The sequence below is a fragment of the Nicotiana sylvestris genome, chromosome 12 (genome assembly GCF_000393655.2).
Source record: "Nicotiana sylvestris chromosome 12, ASM39365v2, whole genome shotgun sequence".
NCBI classification, from domain to species: domain Eukaryota; kingdom Viridiplantae; phylum Streptophyta; class Magnoliopsida; order Solanales; family Solanaceae; genus Nicotiana; species Nicotiana sylvestris.
In genome coordinates this window covers 34,251,187-34,261,460 of record NC_091068.1, presented here as the reverse complement: position 1 = coordinate 34,261,460, position 10,274 = coordinate 34,251,187, and positions in this window count along the sequence as shown.

Below are 10,274 nucleotides of genomic sequence, written 5' to 3'. Positions count from 1 at the left end.
TTTTAAGGTTATTTTGGCGATTTGATCGCACGGATAAGTTCGTATGAAGTTGTTGAGTTAGTACGTGTGTTTGGTTAGGAGCCCCGAGGGCTCGGGTGTGATTCGGATGTGTTTCGGAGGGTTTCGGACTTAGAAAATGTTGTAGGTTTCTCAGTTGTTGGGTTTCTAGTACTTTCTTCTTCGCGTACGCAGGAGTACCCACGCGAACGCGATGGGTTAATTGTTGCTGAAGGAATTTCCTTTTATGCGAACGCGTAGCTCAGGTCGTGAACACGAGGCTTTGGGGGGGATAACCCTTCGCGAACGCGGTCTTGGCCACGCGAACGGGAAGGCCAAATGGGCCTGGGTAGGGGGTGGGGTAGTTGTCTTACGCGATCGTGAACCCTTAGACGCGAATGCAAGGGCTCGAGGAGACTACTCTACACGAACGCGAGCCAGTGTACGCGAACGCAAAGGCTCACCCAGCCTGATCATCGCGAACACGAAGGGTCAGTCGCGAACGCGAAGGGCATTTTCGCCTGGTGATTTTAAAAAGGCCAAAAACAGAACACTTTCGGGATTTTATAAAAATTTCACAAACCTCTTCTTCTTCAAAGCTCTTAGGCAATTTTTGAAGCTTCTCTTCACCATAATCTCTTGGGTAAGTAATCTTTAACTTGTTTTCTTCCTTTTCCATCAACACCCACTAGATTTTTAGGCCTAAAATATATAATTAAGGGTAGAAATTAGGGATTTGGGTAGAGTTAGGGCTTTTTGATTATTTGTGATTTAGACCTCGTTTTGGGGTCGAATTTGAAAACAAATTATATATTCGGGCTCGTGGGAGAATGAGTGATCGGGTTTTGGTCCGAACCTCGTGTTTTGACCAAGCGGGACCGGGGTCAATTTTTGGGATTTTGGGAAGAATGATTGGAAAGTTATAATTGAACATTGGAATTGGATTGTTTAGCACTTATTGATGATATTGAGTCAATTATGTATAGATTCGATTGGGTTGGAGCCGAATTTGAGAGGAAAAGCAATGTTCGAGGTAAGTGTTCGGTCTAACCTTAACTTGAGGGATTAGGAGTTGAGTCCTATTTGCTACTTGCTTCGTATTGAGTGTGATGTATAGGCATGGTGACGAGTATCTATACGTTGCTGTCGAGCATGACCGTGAGTCTTCATTTGAACGTTGTTGTGCTCTTAGATGGCACTTCGGATGTTTTAATTAATGATCTCCTATATTGAGTAAAGATTGATTTTATCCTCGTAGATCTTAGTTATGATTGAGTATTGTCATTACTTGAGTTGAGTACAAAATGAGTTAGGATTTGGTTATAGCTGATTCTCCCTTGTCGGGATGACTGTTTCGATATTGTTATTCCCTTGCCGGGAAGTTATTATATTATTTTTGTTCCCTTGCCGGGATTTCTTGTAATTTTGTGATGACTTGTAAATGTGAGCGGGTGGTACGCCTACCACAAGATATAATGAAGTGAGAGTGGGTGGTATGCCTACCAAAAGATATGATGAAATGGGAGCGGGTGGTACGCCTACCATAAGATCGATGAAATGGGAGCGGGTGGTACGCCTACCACGAGATATAATGAAATGGAAACGGGTGGTACGCCTACCACACGATATAATGAAATGGGAGCGGGTGATATGCCTATCACGAGATATAATGAAATGGGAGCGGGTGGTACACCTACCACGAGATATGAGAAATGGGATCGGGTTGCACGCTTGCAACAAGATGAAACTGAAAGTGAAAGTTGCCTTATTTCTTTTTATCCGTGTTAGAAGTTAAATTGTAGTTTCCTTATTATTCTTTGATATTCTGTTTTACCTGCTACCCCCGAAGCATGTTCCCCTTCCCCAGCTTTGATTGCTTATTACATGTTTACTTTTTCTGCCATATATTATATAACTGCACAGGTTTATCTGGAGTCTGGTCCTAGCCTCGTCACTACCTCGCCGGGTTAGGCCAGGCACTTACCAGCACATGGTGCCGGTTGTGCTGATACTACACTCTGCACTCTGTGCAGATATTGGAGTAGCCTTTGGTCAGCAGCAGTAGTTCAAGAGCCAACCTTCGGTTCACCAAGATACCGAGGTAGCCTTGCAGGCGTCCGCAGGCCCAACGTCTCCTCAATCTTATTTCATATTCTGTTATCTCATGTATTTGAGACAAACATTGCTATATTTCTTTCAAACGGTTGTATTTAGTACTCTTGGCAGTCCGTGAATGTTGTGACACCAGGTTCTGGTTAGAGGCACGTGATGGTCTTTGAGACATTTTCGTTTTCTATTTATTTAAGACTTCCGCTAAATTTCATATTCCGCTGTTATTTTACGGTTTATTTCCTTGTTATTATAATTGGTAAGAAGTTTTAAAATAAAGGAGTTAATGATTTCTAAGTTCATGTCTTGCCTAGCTTCTACTAGTAGGTGCCATCACGACTCCCGAGGGTGGAAATTCCGGGTCGTGACAAATAGCCAGTTTGGCCAAGTTTTTTCAAGGTCAAAAGACAAAAGCATCTTTTTTTTTTTAAATTTTTTTTTTAAAAATTAAAATATTTGGTCAAGTTTTTAAAAGAAAAAAATGCTTTCGAGTAAAAGAAGAAGCAATCTATACTATATTAAAAGCACGAAGGTTCTTAGCAAAATGTCGTTCGCCTTATTTAATCTTTAAAAATAGGTTTTTTATGGGATAAATCATAAAAGTGTAATTTAAGTTTCTTTCCTAATATTTAGGACTTTAAATTCAATTATATTTTAGTTATTAACTATTTTTCTTATTGAACTACGTAAAAACTCCTAATATTTAGGGAGGAGTTTTTGGAGGTTGCTATATATATTATAAAATAGGGAATCTTTAATTGTTTCCAATAATAAATACACGTTTAGATATAATTTTTTTTTACTCTAAAACACATGAAATAGTAGTACATTCTCGAAGCACAATTATATAAAAACATAGAACACATCCGAATTTGTGATTTAAATGATTCCAAGTAATTGGGTATTAGCTTATCTGTTAAGCTGAGTAATTATAGGAAAGTTAAAGTCACAAATTCTCAATTTACTTCTAAATTCTAAATAGTAGTTCATATATAATTTTAAAAAGTAACTTTATCATGTTAACATTTTATTCTATATAAAGAAAAAAAATATTAGGATTTTTTTCAGCCTATATATACATAATAATTAAATATAGCTGTATTTTTTTTATTACATTTATATAATTGATTTTATTATTTATATAATTGATTTTCTTATAGTTATAAAAGTTAAATATATAATTGATTTACATAACTAATTACGTAAGAAACAAAACAATTAAATAATAACAGAATTTAATTATTTTCTTATAGTGCGATTTTGTTTTATGTTGTACATTATTAATTGGCATCACATGTGCTAAGATGATTGAATTTTGAGGCCACATTAAGTTTGTACGAGAATAATTATTTTCTGTTCATTAGTTTTTGTGCTAAAATTATAATTACAGTTAAATAGTTAAACTTGAGATGGACTAATATTAAGAATTCAAATTAACAAAAAAAAAACTTTAATATTGAGAACAAATATTAAGCGTAAGAATTAAGTAATTAGCAAAAAATCAATTCAGTTATTTTCTAAGTTCATCTTATAAGTAAAAATATTTTTAAAATACGCTCTTAGGATATATAATTTGTTTCTAAAAGAATAGCACTGCGATGAAACAAATCGTAATATGATATTAAGATCCAAAATAGTTAAAAATGCAAAGCTCTAAGGAAAACATAAATGGAGTACACGCGGAAAACGCGTACCCTAAAGCTAGCCTTAGCGAAATATCGTTCGCTATTTTTACCCTTTAAAAATAGATTTCATACTAAACAAAATACTCATTTGCTTATTTTCTAATATTTGGTACTTCAAAATCAACTAATGTTCTGCTTATTAAATCTTTCCTTATTTAGATCATGTAAAAATTCTTAATATTTAAGACTTTAAATTTAATAAGAAAATTTATTTTTATATAAAAAATTCCTTATTTGACCAACTTTTATGTCCTTATGCATGGACTTTTTTTTTGGAGTTTAATACGTGGCACTTAAAATTTTTCATGTTCTTAGATTCTTTCCCCAAATATTACCGATAATAGAATACCTAAAATTCATTGGATATCAACAATGCATGTTCTTTTTCATTTTGACTTTTTAAGAGTTAATTTTAATTCTAAGTATAAATATTTAGAAGTTTAAACTAACATGGTAATATTAATTTAAAAAATAAATCAAGCTACAACCATACTATGTAAAATTATAACTACAATTATTATATTTGAAACTTTAAAATAACTACAAAGTTTTTAGTTTTTCACAAGAAGAGGTCCACTTAACTTACATATAATTTTAATGAACTTTGAATGAAACAAAAAAAAAAACCCTATGTAAATAGGTTACAAAGAACAAATTCCATCACCATGCTTAAAAAGACATATAAATATCAAAGAAAAAGGTTTTAATATTAGACTCAAACCCGAGAAAAGAAAAAAAAGAAACAACAAAAAGCTTAGAGCACATTTTTAAGCTTTTAGTCTGTTTAGTTATAAAAGTGGATTAAGTTTATTTTTTAACATATAATATTTATTTTAGAATCTTGATGAATTAAAATGAGATTTTATCATTTTATTCTCTAGAAAAATAAAAAACTAATTGATTCGTGTAATAATTCCCATAAAATTTTTATACTCCATTTTATATCTAGTGAGAGAGGGTGCACTCTCTTTAATTTAATAAAAAATTATTTTGTTGGTATAATAATATTATGAATATAGAGTTTTTAAAGAAATGTTAGGTGAGATGCAATAACATAATATATTATTTTATATAATAAAGTATCTATTAACCACAAATATTATACAACTAATTCCACTAAATTCATCATCTTGGTATGTTTAGAAGATATTAAATTCACAAAGATTGTGTCAATTTAATAGTTCTTATTTTTATGATTAAAATTAATATTTGATTTATCAATTGTTATTTCAACAATTTCTTCTTCTTTTATACGTTTATAATGACTGACGTGATGTACACGTGCAACGCACGTACACTAAAACTAGTTTTAAAAAAACAGAAAAAGTAGTTTCTCTCCAAAAGCACTTCTGAAAAAATTACATTTAGAATCACTTTTTAAAAGATTGATCAAACACTAATTGCTCAGAAGTGCTTTTTAAATTAATTAGTCTAACACAAACTACTTATCATCAAAAGTACTTTTGAAAAAAAAAATACTTCTCAAGATAAATTGATTTTAACAGCTTGACCAAACGAGCTATAAATGATGAAGTGAAGTATAACTAATTAAAACGAGATCTTTTGGGATATTTATCATCCTTGAGAGAAAGTTGACTGGACCAAGAAAAAAATTAAAAATAGTTGTTGATATAAATCCAATTAACCAACTAATTATAAGGCCTGATGATAACAGAATTGAGCTTGTTCTGAGGCGTGATGATAATGGAATTAAGCTTAAATAAAGAAGTAAGAATTTACATAATCGATTTTAACTTGTTTGAAACTGAAATATAATTATTATTGTTTGTGCCTCAACTGTTAATTCTGCGAGAAAATACGACACCTATTGCCTTGCTAGGTAGCTCTTACTTCCTAAAAATATTTGTTACTCTTTTTTCAGTAAAATTAGAATAGAAAAGGAAAAGAATTTCCAATTCCAATTCCAATGTAGTGGCTTGTAATGACTTATATATTATTTATAGCTATCTCTTCTAGAAAAAGTGGCTATTAGTCAAGTTACGGAGTCAACTACAACTAGTGCTTCTTTGGAGTCCAACTCCAGCGGCGATAACTTTATCGTACAATCTGATCAAATAATTGAGTCTCCTACAACTTACAACTAGTTGTATAAGACTATTTTTTGCCTCACAAATTTGTGGATCCCAATTTTACACTTTTGGGTCCACAGAAATCTGGGTGCACAAAACTGTGAGACAAAAAAATTGCCTCATACACCTAGTGTCAGTTGTATGAGACACAAAATAAAATTTTCCCCGATTAGGTGAATATTTGAGTTACTTCTATATTTATGAATAATTAGTTATATAATTATGGGAATATTAATAATTTTAATATTACTAATTAATAAACATGGGTATCATTAGTTATTAATTAAGTCAAAACAAAACAAAAGGGAAAGCAATAAAAGTAAAATAAAAATAAAAAAGAGGGGGGGGGGGGCATAAAGTGGGGGCATTTGTATCCATACCCGCTTTTTGGGTCACGTTTCAACTTGTACTCGCTTTGCAAAAAAATTGCAAGCGTACCCACTTTTTTGCGTAACTTCAGCATACGGGCCTGAAGTAGCAAAGACAATCACGCAAACTTCAACATTCTAGTAGACAGGCCTGAAGTAGCAAAAATTGTTGAACCAAGTGTGCTTAAATTTTTGTTTGTAATTGCTGAACTTAAGCATTCTAGTAACTGAAGTTTTGTTCTCTATTGCTCAAGTTTTTGTTTGTAATTGCTGAACCTCAGCATGTTTTAGCTGAAGTTTTTCACGTAAACTTAGTGTTGGCTGAAGTTTTTGTTTGTAATTGTTGAACTTAAGCATTCTAGCAGCTAAAGTTTTGTTCTCTATCATCCGTGCTAATATTTAACACAAAATGTCAGTTGTTTTTCTTCTCATTTTGACTAATTATGCTTCGTTGATTTCTTTGCATTTTCTTGCTGGTAGGTAATTTCAGTGTATTGCAATGTATTGCTACTCTTAACGTATCTAGATTTAATTGGTATTCCTACTATAGTAATTTGTTCTTATAGCAAGACACATTTTTTTTTAAACTTTGGTTCTTCAGTCCGTCAAGAGTGCAAATTTGTTACAGAAATGCTGAGATTTAAATTTGACTAACAGAAAAATAGGTCGCCATATAAAAGTATTGTTTATTCGCCAAATTATAGCAGCACCAACAACAACAGAAGAAAGAAGAAGAAGAAGAAGAAGAAGAAGAAGAAGAAGAAGAAGAAGAAGAAGAAGAAGAAGAAGAAGAAGAAGAAGGAGGAGGAGGAGAAAAAAGGGGGCTGAAGTTGTTTAAAAAGTGGGTACAAGTTAAAACTTTTAAATAAAATGTGTATAAGTTAAATGGGGGAGACCAAATAGGGTGCCCCGTGCAATTTTTACCATAAAGTGGCTTGAAACGTATTTCTTTTAAAAAGGTCAAAAGGTTTGACAGCCTTAATCAAACACAACTAAAAGGCCTGAAGGCAAGCCTTAACAAAACAAAAGGGCTTAAACGTTCTGTTCATTTAGCAAAGTTTTATACTAAAAAGGTGAAACAGAACGCTACAAAACAGAGTAGAGGCAACATTTCTGCTCAATGCTCGCGCAGGCAACAAAATTTTTAGTGTGCATTACAAATCGTTAATTCTTGAACTCAGGTATATAAAATTTCCTATTGTCAATTATCCTAAAGTAGTAGTAGGTAAGAATAGAATAGTTAATTTCCTTCTTCCTCTGTATCAACAGTAAGTTCCATGTTTAGGTGTGAAACTTTAAAAATAATTAAAATATACTGGTTGTTGTAGAATCCATTGTTTGACTGGTCTCAATTGGACTGGGGCCTACGTATTGGCTCGAGAAGTTTTGAGGTGAGTTGATATAACCCTTTACTAAAGTGGTTTAACTCACAAAAGCACGCATACAAGGTGTTTGATGAATTGCTTAAAAGAGTTTATATTTACTTAATTAGAGTGAGTAAGTACCTCTTAACTTAGAATTTTTCTAGCAAAAGTTTAGATGATTTATTCTGATATATGTGCATAAATTTTCAGATTTTTGTGTTATTCGTATATGCTATTTTCATGTTGAAAATTTATGAAGAAGCAAGAATCTTTAGAAATACTTTTAGATGTTTATTTCATTCTTATGTCATACTTTACATTTAAGAATACCAGCCCGAGCATGTACATGATGTTCCAAAAAGAAAAGATTTAGACATGAAAAGTCATAAGAAGAAGCAGAAAGAAAAGATTTTTGGGAGTATCCTTTATTCTGAGAAGGGGTCATCGTCCGGGCCGAGGGTCCTGACCAAGGCGTTGACTTCCTGAAACTACTTGTGCTAAAGTAGGGAGCACACGAGCCGAGGGTCTCGTTGCTAAGAATTTACTTAGTCATGCTAAGGTATGATACATGAGCGCTGAGAACCATGAAGCGAGTGGCACCTCGTGGATTGCGCCTATTCGATTAGGTTGGGATCGAACCCGTACCGAGCACACGGTGATTGAGACAGAATTAAGTCAGGATAGTTGGAACTCTGAAGTATAAAGTGAAGTATTTTTTTTTATAAGAAAGAAAAAGAAAAGAATTTTTTTTAGAATATTCATAAACTGCTATTATGCAATTATTTTAGAATTATTCTTATAAGCTTTATGTTTTACATGCATTTAGAATCTTTGCTCGTAATGTATATGTCATTAAAGTTTCGTCCCCTGTCTGTAATACCCTATATTTTTAAATAAGGATGTATTGATAATAATAATAATAATAATAATAATAATAATAATAATAATAATAACAACAAATATTATAAGAAAATAACTTTAAAAAAAGGATAAGTAAAGCAAAAGGGCTGAAGCCCATTTGCCTAAAAGAAAAGAAAGGTCTACTGAGTTCGACGAAGCAGAAGCTTCAGAACGAAACAAATAAAAAACAGAGAAGGAAAGAAAGGGGGAAGAAGAAAGAGGCTAGAACCAAATCTTGAGAAATCTTAAATACGCACTGAATTTTATGGGTAATACTCGAATTTCTCATCTGGGTTCTTTTCTTCTGGTAATTCTTTTTATCCCAGTTCATATATTTGAAGGGTTTCACAAGGTATAAGAAATTAAATACCAATAAGAATTATTCTAGGCAAATTAAGAGTCAAACATGAAACCTCGAGGGTTGGGTATTCTAAAATAGCTATGAATTAGCCTAAATAAGAAAATTAACATGAGATCGATATTATGTAATTATAGATTGATTGGAGGAATTTGTACGAGTTGCTTGAGGTGAAACAATTGGTATTTCGGCACGAGTACAGTGAGCAGTAATCTTACCACAATTTGTGTTTTCATAACTTGCATGATTTACACATGATTTTTAATATGAATATGTTGCCGATTATTTTGAGTTGCATGTGGGACAAGTCTTTTACTCGATATGATACCGAAATAGTTATTTGAGATGAATATCGTGGTTTTAAATATTTTCGTGTCACTAGATCTGTTTGACCGTTTCTTGAATTTACTGTTATTGAAAGGAAATTATATGATTTGATAAGAACTGAAATGCCCTATATTATTTTAAAATAGTTTCTACGAGTATATATGGATTACAGAGACAAGTATAAATGGGAGGAGACATTGAAGGATCCCGTAGCTAACGGTCGGTTCGTTAGACCTGGTGCACCTTGTAATTACAGATTACCGTAATAGCCCTCGCTAGTGGGAAGGTAGAACTAGCATACCGTTACCGATTTCCCTCGAGTAGGGACTACCGTTATATTTGACTTCTTGCAAAGAAGTTCATAGTTATACCGATTACATGATCCGTTCATTGAAACCTCCCAAATGTGAATATTGAAATTGTACAGTGGTTACCGAGCTTATTACTAAATTATTATTTGTATTATACTACAAGAAGAACATGATGAGACTGAAAATTATTTATTGTTTCTGAAAGGGCATTTTTATGTTATCTTCTGTTTGAGATACTAGCATGTTTTCTGACTTGTCCCCAATAAAAACGGTTGTGGTTAAGTGTTATTACTCACTGAGCTAGCGACTCATTCCCCACTATTTTTTTTTACAGAGACAACAGTTGACGCAGGCGAGGATTTCGTTAATTAGACCGCACAGATTGATATTTCTCGGTGAGCCTTGCACTTGTTCGCGTGGGCAGAGATTTTATTTATTGTTATGGTCTTTTCTTTGAACTCTTAGAGTCTCTCCATAGTCATTATTTTAGTGTCATAAATATTCTTTTGTTATTATAGTCTTATGTTGAGTATCGTTCTCATTTATCAAAGTTGGAGATAAATTAGTATTTCGAGTGGTTAGTTGGTGGTTTAGTCATGGTGGAGACTTGTATTGGTTAATTGACATGTTGTCAATTGTTTGGTATGATATTAGGATGTTTGGTTGTTGATTTAAGACATGAAATTTTTTGGGATGGTCCAAAAACAGAGGAAACTCTGCCCGATTTTCAATAAAATTACCGATGAGGCTTACTTGAGAGAACTT